This window comes from Vicugna pacos, unplaced genomic scaffold (genome assembly GCF_048564905.1).
Source record: "Vicugna pacos unplaced genomic scaffold, VicPac4 scaffold_19, whole genome shotgun sequence".
NCBI lineage: Eukaryota > Metazoa > Chordata > Mammalia > Artiodactyla > Camelidae > Vicugna > Vicugna pacos.
Window position 1 is genome coordinate 55,762,714 of NW_027328740.1, and position 22,751 is coordinate 55,785,464.

Sequence of the window (22,751 nt, forward strand, 5' to 3'; positions counted from 1 at the left end):
TAAAAAAGAGAAAGGAAAAGGAAAAAAAAAGGGGGGTGGGGGAAGGACGTGTTCCCGGCACCGCGGTCGGATGCTGCGTTCCTCCCGGGAAGGAGGGTGGCTGGCTGGCCGCCCGCCCTCTCCCGGCCCCGGTCGTTCCGCTGCTCTGTGCGGCTGTGTGCTCCGACTCGGGTCGGCGGCGCTCCTCTCCGTAGGTGGGCTCGGGGAAGACCGTGGAACCGCCCCGCCCCTAGCTGCGTCCCCAAACTCGGCTCCTTCTTAGTCATGGTGGCGCGAGTTCTCTGAGGTACCGGGGCAGAAATATCCTATCTGCCTCGGGCTGTAAACGAATCTCAGTCCTGCCTAGAAGGCTGCGGAGCCCCCGGGTGCGGATTCGAGTCTCGGCCCCGCCCCCGCCCGCATGCTGCACGCCAGAGGCTATGGCGGCTGTGGCTGCGTCCCGCCTCTCTTCTCGCGAGAAGCGCCGGTGATGGCGCCGCGGATCTGAGGAGACGGAGGCTACGGCGCCCCTCCCCCCAGGGCACACCGGCCGTGTTGCTTTGCCTTTCTTTTCCCGTCATGGACGGGGGGGGGGCGGGGGGGGGGGCGGGTTGTTCTGCTCTGTATCCCCTCCCGGCCGCCGCCCTGGTCCTCCGCCCGGCTCGTGCGGCCTGTCCCGGCCCCTGGCTGCCGGCCTGCGACTCGGGCTGGGTGTCGCGGGGACCCTCTGTGCCCGTTTCACTTGGATCGGTCGGTCAAGGGGTGCTCTGGGTAGATCTGAGGCTCGGGGGCGCCCCCTCCGTCCCGTCGGCCTCTCCGTTGGAGAGGGGCAGTTTTGGCGAACGAGCCCTATTCCTCCTCTGCCGCTCCCTCCCCGCGGGACTGGTCCCTCCCGCACTGTTTTGCTTTTTACTCTTTCTTTTCTCCTTTTCTCCTACCAGATTTTGGGCGTCTTTGTCTTTCGAAGAGGGCGGTGTTCTGTCGGAGTTCCGCAGGTGCTCTGATTGGCCGAGTGGGTCCGTCGATGTGAGTTTTGGTGTATTTGTGGGAGAGGGTGAGCTACGAGTGTCCTTCTACTCCGCCGTCTTGCTTCTCCGCGGGTTATTTTTGAAGAGTAGGTGCTGGGGATTGAACCCTGGGCCTTTATTTTTTGCATGCTAAGCACGAGCTGTACTGCTGGATCTCTAGGCCCTCCCCACCGCAACACCCCTCCCCCCCTTTCCCACCGCCTCCATAGTACTCGATGAATCTCCTGACTAGATATCTATGCTTCCTTGGAATGGGGCCGTCCGTTTCTTCATCGGATGGATGGACGTCTGTGGATTCGTCTCGTTTCTCTCCACTGCGGTGGGTGGCATCGGGGCCTGGGGTGGGGTTGAGTGGCGTGGGCTGGGAACTGTTCTTCACGTGTAGAGGTGGAGCGGAGCGATGAGGATGGTGACTTTTTCCCCCGAGTGCTCACGCCGGGTGATGGAGGCCTGTGGTCTCACTTGGAAGAGGACTCGGGTGACTGGAACAGAGCCCGTGTGGGGTCGTTGTGGAGGGAGGAACTCCACCCCCCAGCCCCAGCCCCAGCCCCGGCACTTGTACCTCATCGAGGGACGGTCGGCCGAAAACAAATGAAAGCTGTCAGAGGTGGGGGTGGGGGTGGGGGTGAAGGGGTGGGTGGGTGGGTGGGTGTGTGTGTGTGTGTGTGTGTGTGTGTGTGTGTGTGTGTGTGTGTGTGTGTGTGTGTCTGTCCCCGTTCCCCGTACCACAGTCCCTGGTCGAGGCCCCCCGAGTGGAGAAACGCACGCCAGGCCGTCCGTGCTCCTGGTTGTCCGGCCGCGTGTCCCCGCCGCCCAGAGATCCCGAACCGTCCCGCTCGCTCCCCTGCCGGGTGCCGTGTGCCACCTGCCTGTCGGCCGGGCGCTATTTTAGACACTGCGAAGAAGTCGGCCGGACGGCCGGGCCGGGCCGGGCCGGGCCGAGCCGAGCCGAGCCGAGCCGAGCCGAGCCGAGCCGAGCCGAGCCGAGCACGTCCAGGCCGAGGTGGGTGGTGCTGGGTTCAGAGGAGTGGGGTACAAGCGGGAGGCGGGCGTCGATGGAGGGGAGGGGGAGGGGGAGGGGGAGGGGAGCAGGGATGACGATGGGCTGGGGGGCTTGGCGTGTGGGGTGGGGGTGGGAGGGATGGTAGCCATCCTATGACTTTCTCTCCTCACCCCGCCTTTGGCAAGTCTGTTAGAGTGACGAGGTTGTGCTGGTTTCTGGCTGGTGCACACCATAGTGATTGTGTTCTTCTTTTTCCTGGTCTTTTTCAGGAACCCTCGTCCCGAGGGACTGAATCTAGTGCCCTGTGCTGCGCGGTACGACCTAGGGGTCGAATCTGCCAGGAGAGGTCTTACAAGGATCTGGAGGATCCTGGAAAACTGCTACCATCCGGAATCCTACATGGATATTCAAGATCTTGCGGATGGATGGACGGACGGAAGACGGATCGAATGGAGGCCCCGCCCCATCCCCTGGACCCCTTGGCCCAGGAGGATCGTGATGGGTCTGGAAAGGACTCTTCCGACGAGGGTCTCGGGATGGACTTTCTCGGTCCGCGGAAGGTGTTTCTGCACAAAGAGGAAGAGAGGGGCGTTCTCGGCCGGAGAGCCCGAACCGCCTCCTTTCAGGGATCCGCTCCAGTCTGGGTCGGGGTCGGGGTCAGAACGCGACCACCGACGGCTCCCCTCCCTCGTCTTGGCGCTCCAACTTGGGAAACCCTCCTCCCTGCCCCCTCACCCATCTTCTCGTCAGCCTGCCTCCAGCTTCCCCGTGCCAACTACCTCTCTCATGCTGCCGGACTTTCCTCCCCCTTGGGCCGCCAGGAAGCTCTCCCACTCCTCCACGTGCTTTGGCTTGGAATCCCTGACAAACACAAGCGGTGCTGGAGGGCGGGGCCGGGGGCAGTGGCAGAAGGACTCCCTTCATCTTATGGGAGCGACTTTTATCTCCATAGGTGGCGATTGAGAAAACACATAAAATCACTCAGAAGAATACCCATGTGTAGTCTCCCTGACCTAGATCCGTGTCTGTCTGTCTGTCTGTCTCTCTCTCTCTGTCTCTCTCTCCATTTCGCTATTCTGTGTGTGTGTGTGTGTGTGTGTGTGTGCGCGCGCGCGCGCACGCACGCGTGTGCCTTTCTGTCTGTCTCCCTTGTCTCTCTTTCCTCTCCTCTCCCCTCCTCTCCTCTTCCCTGTTCTCCCCTCCCATCCCCCCTCACCCCTCCGCTCCTCTCTTCTCCCCTCCCCTCCACTCCTCTCCTCTCCCCTCGCCTCCTCTCACTTCCCCTTCCCTCCCCTCTTTTCCCTCCTCTCCTTTCCTGTCCTCTCCCCTTTTATCCCTCCTCTCCTCTGCTCGCTCTCGCTCTCTCTCTCTCTCTCTCTCTCTCTCTCTCTCCCCCCCTTCCCTTCCCTCCCTCCTCCCTAACCCCCCAACCCCTACCTTCACAGGGCCTCATAGATTGCAATCGGTTTCCATGAAATGTGATGAAGAGGGAATGAAGTTTAGAATGATATCCCCATGCCATCGAAACCTTCTTCCCCAGGGACAGCGAGTTATTTGTGGTTGTGTTTGTTTTTGTTTTTCTTGTTGTTGTTTTGGGGTGCAACGAGGGCACAGGAGGCGTTGGGAGTGAGGGTGATGTTTCTCTTTCTGTCTGTCTCCTCCTTAGGAAGGATTTTAAGAGGAGGGAGGACTCACAGAAATCTACCATCTCGTCTCGTACTGCAGCTGTGTTTGAGCTTCCTATACGATCTGGGCGGAACACTCCCCACCCTCACCTCAAGCCGCCATCGCCACCCCCTCAGCCCCCAGCACCCCCGTCCAGTCCCGCGCTTGGGGTGGTGGTTGGGCATGGGGGGATGTTGGCGGGGTGGTCGTTGGTGGGGGTTGGGGTGGTGGAGGAAACCAGAAAACAGACCACTGTGGCACGTGGCTGACTGGGGCTTCAGGGTGAAGGAGGATGAATAAAATGGCCGGAATTAGGCTAACGGATTGCTTCGTTTTTGGGCGGGGGGGGGGGGAGAGGAGGGGAGGATCATTAGGTCATTCATTCATTCATTTGCTTGGGGGGGGGTGTCATTCGGTTTCTTATGCTCGCCCTTAAAACGGTCGACTCTTCTGACTGACCGGTTGCTGCTCACGGTTCCAGGCCCGTTGTTGAAACTGGAAGCTATCGATCTTACTGTTTCTACTGTATTTCAGTCATTGCAAGTCATCATCGTGCTGGGTCTCTGAGTCCTTCTCCGAGGAGAAGGTCGGTCGGTCACGGGACTACTGACCTGACAAAATAGCCTGAGTGACCAAGAAGGCCACACCTTGAGTGCTTATGAGATAATGAGATCTAACCGCCAGCCTCTATAGAATGGGTCACCTGGGAGGCATCGTGACACCATGCTGAGTCTTCTGATGAGAAAACGATTCTGTGGATGGTGATCGATGCTTGATTGTTTGAGCTATGGCTCTAGAACCACCCCACCCACTCCATCCCCAAGGTGGGTACACAGTTTTGAAGACGCTAGCCTGCTGTGAATCCCCTTTGCCCGGCAGAGCGATAAAATGACCTCTTTTCTTCTAAGCTCCAAGGCCTCGTCTCTGGATTCTTGGGCTCATCGGGGACGGGGGCCGATCTTTCGGCAACAAGCGTGCTTCAGAAACAACGGATGCCCGAGAAGGACACTCTGCCTCTCCCTCTTCTTCCGGGCCTGAAATGGGGAGGAAAAAATATCGCTTCCCCTGGAAGCCGGAGTCCAGAGCCCGCCATCCGGAGGGACTTCTGGCTTGGCCTTCTCCTGGGGTGGGGGGAGGGCACGCCACCGCACGTGTTCTTTGTCAACTCCCCGTTTCTCTCTTCTCGAGTTATCTCTTTGGGAAGGCTCCCACACTGGATGAAAACAGACAGACAGGCTGGTATCTCTCCCTACCCCACCCTTCGCCCCCCAAATGACTGATCTTCTGTCCCATCAAAATCACCACTTGTTTTCCAACGTGGCTTTCTTGGATCCTGGAGGACTGACATCAACTTAGAGCCAAGATGGGCACAGAACTGAAGGACCTTCTCGGCTGGCCTAAGAAGTCTGTCATCGTGATGTGGGAGGTATTCTTCGAGGGACCTATCTGACTAAGTGCTTGACGGCCTTTTGGACTTTGAACCAACTTGGAGATAGGAACTAGGATGAGCGGGCCCCCGAAATAGCTCAGCAAACTCTTCTCCACCCTTAGAAGAGAGACAGACAGATAGACAGACAGACAGAGAAAGAGAGAGAGAGAGAGACAGACAGACAGACAGACAGACAGACAGACAGTGTGTGTGTGTGTGTGTGTGTGTGTGTGTGTGTGTGTGTGTGTGTGTCTGTCTGTCTGTCTGTCTGTCTGCCTGCCTGCCTGTCTGTCTGACGGTCTGTCGGTCTGTCTGCCTGCTTATTGTAGGAACTCTCTGTCAATGGAAGTATAGTTGACTTACAATGTTGTGTTCATTTATGACGTACGGCATAGTGATTCACTTATTCACACACACACACACACACACACACACACACACACGTATACTTTTTCAGGATAGGTTATTACAAGCTATTGAACATAGTTCCCTGTGCTAGACAGTAGGACCTACTTGTGTACCTAGTTTGTATAGGGTGGTTTATATCTGCTAATCCCAAACTCCTGATTTATCCCTCCGCCTTACCCCGTTCCTCCACCCTACCCTGTCCCCTGTGTTAACCATCGGTTTCTTTTCCATGTCTGCGAGTCCAGTCTGTTTCTGTTTTGTAAATAGGTTCCTCGGAGTCTTTTTAAAATGGAGTTATTTATGTATGGATGGGTGTCTTGACTTACTTTCAGATCCCACCTAGAAGTGATGGCATAGGATATCTGTCTTTCCCTGGGTGACTGACTTCACTAAAACTATGGAACGCTTCACGCATGGGCGTGTGTCATCCACGTTCAGGGGCCGTGCTGATCTTCTCTGGATGGTTCCCATGTTAGTCTATGTGCTGTGGCAGCAAGCGCTTTCCTTAGGGTTTTTGTCTCAACCTGAAAGCCAGCCCGGAGACTGAAGGTCTTCTAGTTGCCTCCACTATCTGCCTAGGACCCTCTCCACGAATGTTTCCCATTTTCTCTCACCCTTTTGCCTTGGCATCATTGAGTACGAAAACGCTCCGTCTCCTGAAGCCCTGCAGACGGAAGCTGGACAACGGGAGGTAAACGTCAGAGAAATGGCCACAACAGCTCCTGTGGAAACCATCCTCGGGCCTGTTTTCGGGGGAGCCGCTCAGAGAGTTGAGCCGAACACCCCAGGACATCATCAGAGGCATTTCAAACTGCTCGAGCCGTTTCGATGACCCCGATGTGTGGAAATCTCCTACCAGACTGACCCCCTACTCCCGGCCCTGAATCTGGTTTCTCATCTGCTCCGACGATTCACCTTTGTGCTGTACTTTGGTTGTCCACACAAGTGCCTCTTAGGCGATACCTGACTGCTTGCTCCCTAGGCCTAGCTTCAGAAGCCCATCGACACCACCGCCTCCTGAGACGAGATACTACAACTGTTTCCTTGAACAGACCTGTTCTCAGAACTAAGAAACTGGGTCCATGAAACGCAGGCCCCCTAGGAAACCATTCCCTCCCTCCTGCCCCCAGACCGCACGCACGCACGCACGCACGGACGCACACGCACACGCACAGTCAACAGCCCAGCTTTTAATGTGTAAAACTTCCAGGGAAGTTACAGAATAGGGAAATGTTGGGGTCCAGAGTAGGCTGCCCCAAAATGCAAGTGCCCGATGGATTATGCTGAATGAAAGGGACTTCACAAGTGGCCAAGGGGGAGGGTATAGGTCAGTGGTAGAGTGTGTGCTTAGCAAGCAAGCACAAGGTCTTGGGTTAAATCCCCAGTACCTCCGGTCAAAAATAAATGCATAAAATCGAATTCCTCTCCCCGCCCGCCCCCCAAAGTATACACTGCTGTATGTCAACTGTGTCTCAATAAAACTGGAAGGAAAAAAAGGAAAAAAAAAAAAAAGCATGATTTAACAAAAGAAAGAAACAAACAAAGAAAGAACTGCCCGAGGCAAGAGGAACACTCTGTCCCTCCTTTCTGCCTCCCTGGAAGCAGGGGAAAAAGAATTTTTTTTTTTTTTAAAGTCTCCCATCCCAGAGGAATCTATCAAGTCAGAGGTCTGCTTCCATGCCCTTCCATGATTCTCAAACGGTTTAGTGGGGTTTACCCAGGTTAGGAAAAGGAGGGGACTCCTTTGGCCTGAGACCAGGCGAGATTCTCCCCCCTCCCTCCCGCCTCCCTCCGTGCAGTTGGGACGGGGTGGCCTAAGGGTGGGGAAATTGAAACCAAAAAACAAAAGCCGTTCAACGGAGAGGAGCCGGAGGCCAAGTCAAAGGCTCTGACCTGAGCACAGAGCTTTCTGCATTTGAATGAAGCGATTGAACGAGGCCCTGCCGAATGGATCCTCCTGACGTCCCCGCCCCCGCTTCCAGGAGACAGTCCAGTCGATTTAGGACCCGATTTGGGACCGATCGGTGGAGGAGGCCTGGGCGGCGGCGGCAGTGGCGGCGGCGGTGGCGGCGGCGGCGGCGGCGGCGGAAGCAGCGGCGGGGGGCGGGGGGGGAGGTGCGCGGGCGGGGGCGGGACCAACGGTCGCTCCAGCTCTGCCTGCCTGCCTGCCTGCCTGCCTGCCTGCCTGCCTGCCTGCCTGCCTGCGGGGCTGAGGCCTGAGGGCCACGCTGGTTCCTGCCACTCAGGGAAACTTGTGCGGGTGTTGCCGAAAGATCGCCCTCCCCAACCCCGTCCCTGACGAGCCAAATAACCCAGAGACAGGGTCTTAGAGTTTAGAAGAAAAGAGGCAGCTTGATTGCTTTGCTGGGCAAAGGGGACTCACAGCAGGCTAGTGCCTTCCAAACTGTGAACCCGTCTTGGGGTTGGGGTTTCATGCTTCTGTGGACGAACAGGTTGGAGCATGAAAGGGAATCACAACAGGCGGGAGTATAAAAGGTGCTCATGATCAACAAAGGTCTCTGATAAAACTTCCTCCTAAATCTGGATGAGTGTCTGGTAACATGGGACCTCCTGGTGGTCTAGTAGGTCATCAGCCCGTGACCTTCTTTCTCTGGTCAGACTCACCCGGCGGCACCAGCGCCACGGAGGAACTCGGGGTGGGGGGGTGGGAGGGGGCTGGTCGTTCTCCTGAGCTTATCCTCCCGTGACTCCCTTCCTGGGGCAAGACTCAGACGTCAAACATGATTGTCAATTTGAACGATCAGAGGAAGGTCCAATCAAACAGTTAGAATCGACAACTTTAGCTGCTTTGAACAGTGGGCCTGGGGCTGGGAGCGGTGTCTGGTCAGTCGAGTTTGCTGATCGTTCTAAAAGCAAGCAGTAAGCATAAAGCCAAAAATTGGCTTAGCCTAAGTGCGGCCACTTCATGATTCCTCCTTCACTGGGGGCCGAGGCGCGGGGGAGGGCGGGGGTGGGGGACACGACTGAGGTGGCGACGAACTTCTCCGTGAATGCTCGGAGCCGAACTGCTCTCTGGGCCTAGGTCCAAAAAAGGCCTGAGTCTCAGCTATGACAGGTTCTCTCTCTTTCTGGGCACATGGACTGACTCGCCCCGCATCCTCCCATCCTGTCAGACCCTTCGGACACGCACCTCCACCCGAGGAGTTCTTTGGCCTCGTCCAGAAAAAACAAACACACGCACGAACAAAACCAACCGAGCACACAGAAACCCTGATGATCTCCTTGGACCCCATTCACTTCGGAGAGTCCCTCTCGTAGAAATCCCCTCAGCTCGATGATTTCACCATAGCCGCCTCCCTTTCTCTGCCGCAGTGACCCCCACCCCCACCCCCACCCCCACCCCTGCGTGGGCCCTGTCCCTCTACCTATCAAAAGCCAAACCCCAGGAGAAAAGAAAATCAGAATGCTGCTTTGAGCCACTGGATCTGTGAAAGGAACCAAACAGAAAGCCGAAATAACCAAACCAGCCGAACACCAAAAGCGAACAGACAGATACCCCAGAAAGAAGGGCACGCTGACCCTGGCCCCTTTCCTTCCTGGAATCAGGACATAACGTAGATCTACACCCCACCCCCGACCCCACCCTCCCCAGATGTCTTCTTTATGCCGGAACGAGAGTGACGTTCTTAGTGTCAATGGTGCTGTTTTGGAAATGACAGGCCAGCCAAGAAACAAGCACCACTCGGAGGGTTGGAGTACTCAGATTTCTTACGCCGGCGGGCTCAGAGGGGCTTCTGCTCCTAAGCCCTGAGCACCCCCAAGACGTGCACGTGAGGTTTTATAGGGTTAAGTACAAGCTTGGGGTATTCGGCCAATAGGCACGCGATAGCTTTAGCAACAACATTATCACAAGAGTAGAGGCAGTGAGGCGGCAAACCGACATTTCAAGGCCAGATATGTCTCTTTGAAAATCCAGCTGGCTAGCAAAGCATGAATAGGGAATCAGCAAACCGACACTTATTAATTTAGATTTACGAGTTAGCCCAGCAGACCTCAGATCAGGAATCCGACACTTGTTACACTTAGATTTGTGACTTAGCTTGTTAGCCCATCTGGGCTTTTCCTTCACAGTGTAAAGCGGAGAAGGAGAGAATTCTGTACAAACAGACCTCGATGAAAAGAATCCTCATCCTCTTTTAGGCCCCCACCTCAACACACACACACACACACACACGCACACGCACACGCACACGCACACGCACACACACACACACACACGCACACACACACGCATGCACGCACGCGCGCGTATAGTTACTCCTGTTCTCTCTCTCTCTCTTTCTCTCTCCCTCTTCCTTTATTACTGATGTTTTTAAAAATGTTTACTGATAACACAGAAAAAAATTGCTGAAGTGTTGTCCAGGAATGATATTCATTTTTGAAAACATGATATATATTGTAAAGGATTTGGGCTCCCTTAGAAAAATCCCAGTCCAGGCACGATTGTATAGCACCTCTTTTCACTTTCAAGTATCTCATTTCAGACAATAAAGTAGCCTGTCATCTTCCTTGTGCATGACGTTTGTAACTGGCACAAGTCAAACGGCACAAAATTCAGACCCAATCTCCTGATCCGTATGATTCTCATATTCTTTTTCTTTAGTGACCCCAGAAGCTATGGGTCTGTGCCAACCACCCGTGGCTGTTCACTATCCAGCATTTCTTCCATTATCTTTATGTTGTCCTGTTTCTTGGAAGTATTAGTGCAGCTACTTTTCCCGATGGTCTGTCTCTGTCTCTGTCTCTGTCTCTCACTCTTTTCTCCTTCTATTTTGGGGGGGAGGGGCATGGGTTTGATTAGGTAATTTATTTATTTTAATGGTGGTTCTGGGGTTTGAACCCAGGACATCATGCATGCTAAGCAGGCACTCTAACGCTGATCTATATCCTTCTCTACACCGCCCCCCCCGACCCTCCAGCACCCCCCCCTCCCCGGCCAGGGCCTGTCTTTGCTCAACCCAATAGAAGAGCATTTATGTTTTGCCAGTTTTCTGGGTCCTTCTTTGTTTCATAAAACTGAGAAGAAATACGTGTGGAAGTTCTCTCCTATGAATTGAACAGACTGAAGATCCTTTAAATAACCAAATGAGGTGGAAGTGCCGAGAGTACCATACGGGAACACACCGAGACACATCATCATCAAATTGACCAAAATTAAGGGTAAGGAGAAAATATTAAAATGAGCGAGAGAAAAGCAACAAATAACATACAAGGGAACTCCCGTAAGGTTATCAGCTGATTTTTCAGCAGAAACTCTACAGGCCAGAAGTGGGTGGCACAACATATTGAAAGTGATGAAAGGGGAAAACTGACAGCCAAGAATACTCTATTCAGCAAGGCTCTCGTTCAGATTTGAGGGAGAAATCAAAAGCTTCACAGATAAACGAAAGCGACAAGATTTCAGCACCATCAAGCCGGCTTTACAAGGAATGTTAAAGGATCGTCTCAAGTCATCAAACCCTAAGAAAAGAGAACAAAAAGATGACAGAGAAAGGGAGGGAGGGAGGGAGGGAGGGGGGAGAGAGAGAGAAAGAGAGAGAGAGAGAGGGAGAGAGAGAGAGAGAGAGGAGACCTACAAAAGATGGCTTTGCCTGTTTAGGGTCTTCCGTTGTTCCTTATAAATTTTGAAATTGTTTGTTCTAGTTCTGTGAGGAATGTCGTGAGTATTTTGACAGGGGTTGCATGGAACCTGCGGATTACTTTGGGTAGTGTGGCCATTTTGATAGTATTGATTCTGCCAATGCAAGAGCACAAGACAGCTTTCCATTTCTTTGTGTCATTTCAGATTCTGGAGTATAGGTAACCTCCTCGATTAAGTTTATTTCTAGGCATTTTACTGTTTTTGACGCAATGGAAGTGTTTATCCCAGTTATAAAATTCTGATTTTTAAAGTGGAGGAGGGGAAAAAAAAAAAAAAAAAAGGAAAGGAAAGGCCACAAATGGCAAAATATCCTCCTTTCTTACGGGTGAATTGTATTCCATTCCGTGTGTGTATATGTGTGTGTGTGTGTGTGTGTGTGTGTGTCCCCTCTTCTTTATCTATTCAAATATTGATGTGCACTTAGGATGCTTCCGTATCTTGGCCATTATAAATGATGTTGCTGTTAATAGCAGGGTGTGTGTATCTTTTTGAATTCATTCTTATTTTGCGGTTGGCTTTATTCCTTTGATAACTAGGTAAGTTTAAAAAGCTAAAGCGCTAAACCTTCCTGGAAACAATGAACAGTACGTATATGTAAATTAAAAAATATGTGTGCAGTAAAAAATTAAAAAATAAATAAATGAATAAAAAAGAAAGAAAGACAAGGAAATTAGCTATCAAGACATGAAAGACATGGAAGAAACTTAGAAGACATCTTACTAAATCGAAGAAACCGGTCTGAAAATGTTACCAACTGGACAATTCCAACCAAAGGACATCCTGGAAAAGGCAAAGCTCTAGAAACAATAAAAAGATCGTGGTATCCAGGGGTTTGGGGAGAGGGAGGGAAGGAGGAATGAACAGATACAGCGTGTGGGATTTTTTTAAGGCGATGAAATTATTCCGTCGGATACCATAGTGGTGGCTACATGTCATTATGCATTTGTCAAAACCCATAGAACGTACGACATCAAGAGTGAACCGTCATGTAAACTATGGACTTTGATTGATAATAGCGTGTCCATGTCGGACCACCAGTTTGACCAAATAGGCCACACTGATGAGGGATGTTGAGGGGAGGGGAGGATATATGTGTGGGTGGGGAGGGCTGTGTGAGAACTCTCTGTATTTTCTGCTCAATTCTGCTGTGAGCCTGAAACTGCTCTAGGAAATAAAGTCTATTAATCAAAAAACAAAAACAAGAACAAACACAACGAAACAAAACAAAACAGCCAAATGAGGTGAACCAGGATTCAGTCATCCAAAATGGAGCTGGACGGCCAGTGGGAGGAACTTGGTTGCAGACATAGTCTTGTTTCGGGGAGGGGCACGTTGTCCCCTCCCTCTACACATCTTGAGTCCTCTGGGCTGGACTGATCCAAAAATGGACCCCAGACGGATCGTTGAGCAGGAGCGACAGGGAACCACCTCCTGTCTTTCATTCAAGCACTCATGTGTCCCCGAAGCAGGCAGCTTTTCTCCGTTTTAGGACAAGAAATCAGCCCTTTGTGCGAAATGGACCGGGCTGAGAGACTTTGGTTTTGGGTGACCCGTCTGTGAAGAATCGAGACGGAGTTTGGGTTTTGGGGGGGAAGCCCCTGAAAGAAGTCACGAGGTTGGTTGGTTTTCTCTAGGCTTCCGGGGCCTGAAGGCTCTCAGTGGGAGAGCAGGGTGATTTCCTAAGTCCAGATGCAGGGAGGGCACCCTCCACGGAAGTAATTGATTTCCCGCTTTCAGGGAGACAGAAAGAAGAGTCTGAGGGTCCGGTCCCTCTTGCGTCTGCTGGCCCCTCGGCTTCTTCGGTCACTCTCATTTCTAACCTATCCGTGTGCCACGGAGGCACATACATGTTTGGGGTGGCCTCCCCTGGGTCCCGACACCGGCATCCATGGGGGGAGGGGGGGCATGAGTGGTCAGAACTGTATCAAGCTCAAGGGCGCCACCAACCGGTTTCAAAAACAAATCTGCCAGCAGCTGCTAGCTGCAGCCTTGTCGTTTCAAAGTTCCCGCCTTGCTCTTGTGGTGTTTTCTTTCGTTTCCCCTTCTCCACTTGCCCCGTGGGGTAGTCTGGTGACACACACTTCCAGTGCTTCTTTCTTGCATCTGTGTCTCCTGGGCTGCAGTCCTAAGAACCCCCCCATCCCCCCCGGCCCCCCCCCCGCAATAAGCTCGTTTCTTTACCCTCCACCAGGTCTCCTGGCTTGGGAATCTCGGTTCACACCATGTGTCTCGTGTCCTCTCTGAATTCATGGGCCCAGCCATCCACCCTAAGGAGACGGAGGGAGGGAAGGAAGGCTTTGACCTGGCGACCTTCCTTGCCGGCATCCTCCGGATTTCGGACCCTTCAGTGTGCCACCCGCCACCCGCCATACCACCCTCACCCTGAGGCCTAGCCCTCGGGGCTCCGTCCACGCGGAAACCTGAACGCGGACGGACGGACCTGGATGGCGGGCGGGGTGGGGGTGGGGGTGGGGGTGGGGGTGGGGGGCGGAGGGGCTTGCTTCATCACCGCCGGAACCGTGGAGGCGACCGAGACAGACGCGTCCTTCAAGAGGTGAAGGGACACGTAGCCCGGGCTAGGTCCGTGCCACGGCATGTGATTTGGCTCTAAAAAGGAAGCCAGGGGCCCGTGGAGCCGAGAGACCTGTGGGAGACAGGCGGGGCAGTTTCTGCGTGCACATGACTCCCTGAAAGGAGCCAATCTGAAAAGGTGGCATCCTGTAGGGTACCGGCTCTGGATGACGTTCATTCTCAAAAGGGCAAAAGCCCAGAGAGGGTGAAAAGATGAGTGGGGTTGTGTGTGTGCGGGGGTGAAGGTTGTCTCTCTCTCTCTCTCTCTCTCTCTCTCCCTCTCTCTCTGTGTGTGTGTGTGTGTGTGTGTGTGTGTGTGTGTGTGTGTTGTGGCGGGGGGGGGGTTGTTGATGAATAGGTGGAGCACAGGGGACTTTTAAGCAGCAAAACTCTCCGGTAGGTAGGCCCACGATGGGATGAAAACCAACGTGTTGGCTATGGCATTCCCTAAGATGGGGTGAACTGAAAGAACCCTTCTGGGTGTCTGCCCCTCAGCCGAAGTTTAAAGTCCTTCCTAAAGCCAGAAGGTAAAGACACCCGTGAGCAATCTGAGCGGCCATTGCTGAGGGGTAAGAGCGAGGCCAGTGAATCCAGTGAAAGACTGACTGACTGACGTGGGGGCCTGGGTCCCTCGGCTCGACCCCCTTCCCCGGGAAACCGAAGCCTTCGACGCAGGGATGCGCTTTGACACGCTTATGTCTCATCAGAGAAGGTTTCTTCTGCCTGGCATTGTGTGACGGGGCCGAGATACCCGTCCTCTCCTCCTTTGCATGAGGTAGCCGTCGCTCCCGCCTTGGCGCAGCGGTGAAGAAGGCTACCAGAAACACGGTTCTGCGTTTCTCTCTATACCGTGGGCGAGCGTCACGGCTTTTCCTTGCGTTTCACCATGCAGTCAGAGGGCATTATCAAAACTAAGCGTGCCATCCAAATTTTCCTTTTCCTTTTTTAAAGTGACTGTCAAGAACTTAGGCAGCATCGAGTGAAAACGTTGGGCACCTTCATCTCTTGGTTTGTATGGAGCCAGCTAGGTCATCAGACCCACATCACCATGATTTCTGAATTCTAAGATACTTTCAAATCCATGATATTGTACATTCCTGGGTCCTGGGATGTCATTCTGGTTGATCAGGTCAAAGGGAATGTGTCCCTCCGTAGCACTGATTAACACGTCAGCTTATTTAAACGACAACACAGGAAATTCCCTTCGGGCGATATTCATTCCACACGCTCAAGGAAACCGATAGGTTGTGTGCCTGAGCCCACACAGTGTGACGCAGGAACGGGGTGGGGGTTGAGGGAGGGGGAACTCTGGCTAGTGTCCGGGACCTAACGGGAGATAGAGTGGAGGGTGATTTTTGCCCTTCTTCAGGGTCAGGGTGAATCGGCCCGAGGTTGACTTGTGCGCTCAGAAAGAGGGCCTTTATCGGATGCCCCGAGCCGACTTTTCTTTTCTTCTTCTTCTTTTCTTTTTTCAGTTTTATTGAGATAGGTTTGACATACAGCCCTCTATCAGTTTCAGGTGTACAGCACAATGATTTGACTTCCATAGATTGTGAAGTGATTATTAGGTAACTTTAGTGAACATGAAACAACGATATTTTAAAAGGGGGTTTAATCAACAGAACTGCTGTTTATGATGATCATCTATTCCTGAGAGAAAGGACAGATGAACACTCCAAAATGCAGGAAGTGCGTAGTCACAGAATGATGAACAATCTTTACCCGTGCAGACGTTTTGACACCAGGATACGTGGAAAGCTGAAGTCTTAGAACATAGAAATATTTGGCTCTCCATTTGACCTGGAAATCTCCTTGTTGGAAAGAAGCTAATTTCTCCTCCTCCTCCTCGTCCTCGTCCTCTTCCTCCTCCTGTCTTTTTAATTTAAAAAACAGATTTTTTTTTTTAACAAAAAGTTTTTATCTTTTCGGAGGGGGGACGGGTCGTTAGGTGTCTTTATCTACGTTTTAAGTAATTATTTAGATTTATTCTACGTTTTCAGTGGTGGTAGTGGGGACTGAGCCCAAGGCCCTGTGCATGCTGAGCACGCACTCTACCGCAGAGCTCTACGCTTTCCCAGAAAGGAGCAAATTCCTAAACATAGAGCTGGATGAGCAGGTCAGCTTTTTGATCTCATAGAAGCAGCGGCCCTGTTCTCTGGGGGAACCGTCCTTATCTTGTCCGTCTCGACAACGTCAGAAACGTCTACATAGCCCACAATGGCCTGAGACTGAGGCCAGGGGGCTGAATCAGGTAGAACCTGAAACCAAATGGAAGAAACAAAAAAAAGGGGGGGGGGGCACGCGGAGGCCTTTTTAAACGTGCACACTGCTGCGAGGGCTCCCTCGTCGAAACTCTAATTCGCAGCCTTCTTAAGGAGAAATATACATCTGAAACGTCTTTTTTTCCACGCAGAGTTTAAAAGCTTTCACCCTCCGAACCGAAAAACCTTACCCGTCCCATCGGTTCTTTCTAAGTGAGTGGGTTCTCTAGTGTCCTACGCGTCTGCTGGGAAACAAGCTGCTGGAAAACAAGCAACTAGAAACCAAGCTGCACCAACATTTCCATGAGCTTAAAATCTTACATTCACACTTAACTTGCTTAAAAATGCACATGCTTGCTTTGTTTTCATGTTTTACACAGTAGATGACCTAGAACATGCATGATGCTAAAGAAATTGTGTGAGGGGCAATCCTGAGATTGACCGTGAGGGCACAAAGGATGGCAGATATTTCCTTAGGGTAAAACAATGGACGGTCATGGGAAGCCAGATCAGCCATTAACAGAACTTGGTTCTGGCAGGAAAGCCTGCGGTTTAACCCCGGGGAAATATTTGCTATCTCGAGATGTCCCAGAGGCAATCACAGGATATACACTTAGAAATTTTGCATCCCCGGAGGAGGGTGATTGTTCCTGGAAGGGTTAGGCCTGAAATGAATCAGTTAGCCAGCAAGCAGAACTTCGTGCTTCTGGTATGAAATATCTAAAGCCCCACCTCTTTGATCGCATATCTTTTTTTTTTTTTTTTTTCCCCCCTGAGCCGTAGACTCCCAATAAACAGGATGTCGACCAGGCTTTTGGCACTCTAGATCCACGAGACCTTGAGTCCCCTGGTCTCATTTTTGCTCTTTACTTTGTCTCTTTGTTTCTTAATTCTTGCGTCGCCCGTCCTCAGACACGGTCCCGAACTGCGCTGGACGCAGCACCCGTCCTACCCGACTCATGAGTGACCTATAGTTTTTAAATGAAAGCTACAAAGTCTCTGGTCATGTCGATCTGCTGGTCTCGTCTGTATGAGACAGGGCATTACCTGAGTTTCAGAGACATACACAGACACACACAGACAGACAGACAGACAGACAGACACACACACACACACACACACACACTCTAAAGGGAAAAAAGAACAAAGAAAGAAAGAGAAAGAAAAAGAAAAAGGCTCAGGGGAATAAAGGATTCGCTTGCTCTCTGTGACATGACCCAGCAGACCTAGTTGTCACAAGACAGGAAGCTCAACTCTCCATGTTTACATGATGTGTTCCTGAGCTTTCTTGCAGAAAATTCTCATGCATTTCTTTCCCCTCACGGAAGTCTTCTCTATTCCCCACAGAGCCTGGGGCGATGGCTCTGCACCCTGGAGGCGCCTGCGGCCGATCCAAGATATTGGATGATTTGTGGAAGTGATCAGTGATCCTGAGACAAAGCCCTTCCTTTAGGTAGAAAAGCAAGTGGCCCCTGCTGCTCAGGGAGCTGGTGCTCCCCTTCCCCCACCTCCCGTCATGCCACCTTCTCCTTTGTGCACAAGCTATCGCTTTCGCAACAGAGCTTGGCTTGCCTGAGAGTCTTGTGGAAGCCATCCTCATTTCTATGGTACTGCCGTCCAAGGATCTGGAAAGGGCCCAGTCCCATGTATGCATGTAGGCACGTGTGTACGTCCCCGGCTTGTAGGCCTGACGTGTTTCTCCCTCCAGATACACTTGCCAGAGTTCATTCACGAAAGAGCTCTATGGAACTGGTTTTCAAGGGAACATGCAGGCAGGGAATGCGAACAGGCAGGAACCCAAATGTTTTCCTTCAGGTTGACATGATCTAGGACAGATCCTTCCATCCAGAAAACCAAATGTCAAGGGATTGGTCTCGTGAAAAGAGCCATGTCTTGATTGTGACGAGCAGCGTTCGAGGTGAAACTTTTTGCCTCCCTAGGTTTACCCCGAATCCTTGAAGTTCCTGTGGGTTACCTCTGCCATGAAATGTGTCAGCCAGAAAAATAAAATAAAATAAAATAAAATAAAATAAAATAAAATAAAATAAAGAGTCTGGGAGCGATGGCTGGCTCGGTCTCAAGTCTCAGGAAGTGTTCACATCCCAAGCAGTCCTGGGGGGTAGTGTGTGTGTTGGGGGGGGGGGGGGCGGAGGCGGCCCGTCTCTGAAAAATTGGTGCCTCCTCCACGTAGTTTTTGGTCCCTTGCAACTGGAGCGTCTGGCGACATCCCTGGAATGTTTAGATCGTTTCCAAAGAAGATGAGATACGGAAGCGTTCGTTCCTGGCTCCATGAGTCGAAGGGGACGTGCTTTGATATCCTTCTGATAGGAAAGACTCGAGATCTGTCAGTGTGTTGGCCGACATGACTGGTATACCTTCGGAGGACGGATGGACCGACAGACAGACAGACAGACAGACAGACCGGAATACATACATACTTACTTACTTACATACGTACGTACGTACATACATACATACGTATGTGCATACATACATATATACATACAAGTAAAATAAAATAAAATAAAATAAAATAAAATAAAATAAAAGGATGCTGTGAGGAGAAAGTGTCTGTTTCTGGCTAGGACCAAATCGTGTCCGTACGTGGACCGGTTGGGAAAGACTGGTGTCCCAGATGGTTCACCGTGACTTCCTCGTGAACATTTGCTGTGACCGATTCGGGCTTGCTTCGGAATAGTCACGGTCTCCGGAATAGTCACGGTCTCGTTCTGAGGAACGTCTCCTGGAAAGCATGTGGAGACCATCTTCGTCTGCCGTCCTTAGGAAACGTTCCAGCAGAGCGGGTGTCCGAGAGCCTCTAGGGGCGATGGCTATGCTTAATGGACGTCTGTCCATCTTCAGGCCGAATTTCGTGGAAGCATGCTGATCTGGCCAGCTGACAAGTCTGAATGGGGGTGATTTTTGGTAGAAATGCGCGTCCTTGGAGAGACCAGGGGAAGGGGAGCATGTCTCAGTGGAAACTCTCGTACAGCGTGATAGAGATGAGAATGCGGTTCTGTGTCATCATCTTTGCGTGCTTCCCGCCACCCTCCCCCTCCCCACCCCGCCCCGCCTTCCACTGATACGCTGGGCCACGTCACGCGTGCTTCGAGTTTTCTCCGATAGTTGGCCAACGCTCTTCCGACTCCCGTTGCCCATGGTTCTCCCGCTTTGGACTTGGCATCCTCGAGAACCAAAGCCGCCCTTTCCCTGAAGCCCCGCCGAGCCGGACTGAGCAGCTGGACATCTGCTGGAGAGAGATCACTGCCGTGTCCCCTCTCGAGACCCTCCTCCTGCCCATTGCTGTGGAGGCCGCTTGGAAAGTGGACCTGAACCCGCATGCGTTTTTCAGGCCGCCCGAGCCTCTTCGAGCCCGACGCCTAGACATCTTCCTGAGTGGTGGCGCTCCGGACTCACACCCGGGGTTTCTCGTTGGCTTCGGCCACGGACCTTTGTCTTCCTGGAACGAAAGACCAGACCGGTTTCATCAGGTGGAACCACCTGCCTGGTGGCGGGACAGTCGTGGAGCCCTATGGACCACCCCGAAATGTATGTGCAGCCCAAGGGTGATCTCTCCAGCTGAACAACCATCGAGGCCCAAAAGGACCCCCCCCCCCCCGCCCCCGCCCCGGGAAGAAAGAAACTTTGACCTTGACCCTTAGCTGCCCGAATGAGAATTTGGATCGGGGTTGGGTAGGGTGATGGAGATCTCCCTTGGCCCAGTTCCCGTGCGCAGGACTTTCAATGACTGTGTCTTCCTGAAAGGACACCCGCCCCCTGACCACGCTGTCTCGTCATCAGTTTGTTTCCACGAGGGATGAAGTGTCATTGTGTGCACGGCAAAGTTGGCCGCTGCCTGTTCGGTCCGCCATCGCTCCGTAAAGGACCGAGGAAGTGTGCGTTGTGACCAGTGACAGATTTCGGAGCCCGTGGGTGGTGGACGGGTGTGTATCTGTTATCCAGGTCACGCGCGACGCGGTGTGTCGTGGTGTGGCCCGCCCGGCCACCCCACCTCCCTTCCCCCATGGAAAATCAAGAGAGAGTATTGCCCGAGACAGACGAAAGTGCAGCCACGAAACCTAAAAGGATGACCCTGGATGTCAACTTGGAGGTGGCTAGGAGACGGCTGAGCATGCATAGGACCACACTGCCACCGTGTGGGATGCTGCACATGTGTCGCCGTCGTGGTTTTCAGCTCCTCCACCTATTGCCCTCACCTACATCCACTCTTTATCTCACTGAACTCTTTTTGAACTCTTTTTTTTTTTTTTGGGAAGACAGTGAGAATTTTCTCTCTCTCTCTCTCTCTCTCCCTCCCTCCCTCCCTCCCTCCCTCCCTCCCCCCCCCCCTCTCTCTCTCTCTCTCTCTCTCTCTCTCTCTCTCTCTCTCCTACTCTCTCTCATAATTGACCTGACAATAGGATGTCAGTTTTCACGTGTCCAACATAGCGATTCGGGATTCTTCCATGTTCCACGATGATCACCGCGATGAGTCTGGTTACGGATCCGTCACCGGACAGCGTCATGACAATAGTATGGATTGACTCGACTCGCCCTGCTGTCCATGACATCCCGTGATTAATGTATTTAAGAATTGGAGATAACTGGAAGCTTGTACTTATTCCTCTCCCTCACCCATTGCACTCATTGATCCTTCTTGGTATCCATGAGTCTGTTTCAGCTTCCTTGCATGTGTTCCTGCGTATTGTCTTGGGGATTCTGCCTCGAAGTGACAACATCCCTCTTGGACTTAGGTCACTTGGTTAACATCATCCCCTCAAGGTGTAGGTCTCTCCAGACCACGTGACACTGTCCATTCGTCCATCCGCGGGCCCTTAGTGGAACTGCCGGGTCTTCCAGGAGTTTCCTGTGGGATGTTTTGAGGGACTTCTGTCCTGTATTCCCTAATGGCTTTCCTCCACCTCCGTTTTGCCCTCTCCCCCTCGCCCCCACTGCCAACCCCTGTTCCGTGTTGCCTTCTGTCTTCTGTCGGAGAGCGGATTCTGTCAGGTATGAGTCCATAGCTCTGTGTCCGCCCGCCAGCCCGCCCACCCGGCCCCATCGAACGGTGGTCTCTATCACATGTTCCGTCAGAAGCAGGCACTTTCTGCTTGTTTTTGGAACTTGCTGTCGTGATTCCAGGTTCTGGGCCTGTCTGGATATCTCTTAAAAACAGAAATGCGTGCGTTTTCCCCCTTTTTAAATTGTTTTTGCTTACTTATTTGTTTATTTACTTGCTTACTTATTTACATATATTTATTTATTTAGGCTTTTTTGTTGTTGTTGTTCTTGTTGCTGTTGTTGTTTTTGGTTGTTGTTTGCTTATTCGGGGAGGGGAGGTAATTCGTTTCTTTTGCTGGTTTGTTGCCTGACTTAGTGATTGCCTGACTCACCGACTTCCTTATTTGCTTGAACGGAGGTCCTGAAGGTCGAACCCTGGACCTTGCGCGTGCTGGACAGGCACTCTGCCGCTGAGTTCTACACACCATCCTCCCCCGCCCCCGCCCCTTCCCCATTTGGATACAAAATAATTTTTTTTTCCTTTTAAACTGAAAAAGTCAGTTTGGGTCTCCTGCCCGTGTTTCATCATTGGTTTGTTGGCTTCTAGGAGGTGGAGTTGACCGAGTTCTTGGACTGTTTAGGAGAGGAACCCCTGATGGGCTGTGGTGGTGCTTTTTCTACATTTTTGTTTGTTTGTTTGTTTGTTGTTGTTGTTGTTTTTTGTTAAAACCCCAGAGAAAGTTCTACAACTTGATTTCCCTTTGGTGGTGGGTTTTGTCGTTTGTTTTCATGTTTTTTTTTTTTTTCCACATGGGGCTACAGTTTCCCTGTCCACGTGTGACTGTGTGTCAAACACACACACCGACACACACACACAGACACAGACACGGGCACACATGCACACACAGACACGCGGATGCCCATGCACAGTGTTGTTCTGTGTAGATGCACTGAACCTCGATTTACCGAGCGGGTGGCTATCGACTCGCCCCCCCCCCCACAACCGCCGCCCGCATTTTTTTGTTTTTCCTCCTCCTCCCTGTGGTTGTGGTCAGCCGTGCTGACGTCCGTGTTCTCACGACCGACCGCGAGTGCGTTTTCCCCACGCGCCCATTTGTTGTCTTTGGGCTTTGTCGCGATCTGTGCCGAGATCGATTTTTCTTTCCACTTCGATGGGGTTGACGGTCTTCATCCTTTCTTTTCTAGCTTCTGGGCTTTGCCTGTCTGCTTTCAAAAGACCTCCTGCATTCGAGAGGACGGACTCCAAAGCCGATTCCTGCGTTGTTCTCGGAGCGCTCGCCTGGTTTCGGTTTGCCAGCCCCCGCCTTCCCTCCCTGTTTCCCTCCTCCCCTTCCCACCCCCCCCCCCCGCCGCCGGGAACCCGGGATCTCGTCCTGGTCGCTCTGGGCCACCCGCCGGCGTGTCCGTGTGATCTCCCCCGCCCGGGGAATCGCGTGGGGAGCGCGTCCCCTTCGCGGCAGCCGCCCGCCCGGCCGGCCGTGTCTTGCCAAACCCCGGCTCCCTCCGTCCTCCCCGCCCTGATCTGCTGCCGGGGTGGGTCGCGTCGCGTCGCGTCGCGTCTCCTCATGCCGCCGTGCCGTGCCGTGCCGTGCCGTGACGAGGGTGAGCGGGCTCCGAGGCGGACGCCACGGGGTCGCGCCGGCCGGCCGCCCGGCGCCTCAGCCCGGGACGGGCTCGGGCGTTTGGGCGGCCGGCGGTCGGGATCGGTTCCGGGGACGTTGGC

At 52.7% G+C, this 22,751-nt stretch overlaps 1 non-coding gene across 1 annotated transcript; it reads right to left on the minus strand.

Annotated features, from left to right (window-relative positions):
- Positions 1-5,903: 5,903 nt before the first annotated feature.
- On the minus strand, positions 5,904-6,012 carry LOC140693622 (U6 spliceosomal RNA). The gene has a single exon (XR_012069372.1). It is a non-coding gene; the product is annotated as a U6 spliceosomal RNA (small nuclear RNA).
- Positions 6,013-22,751: the final 16,739 nt, after the last annotated feature.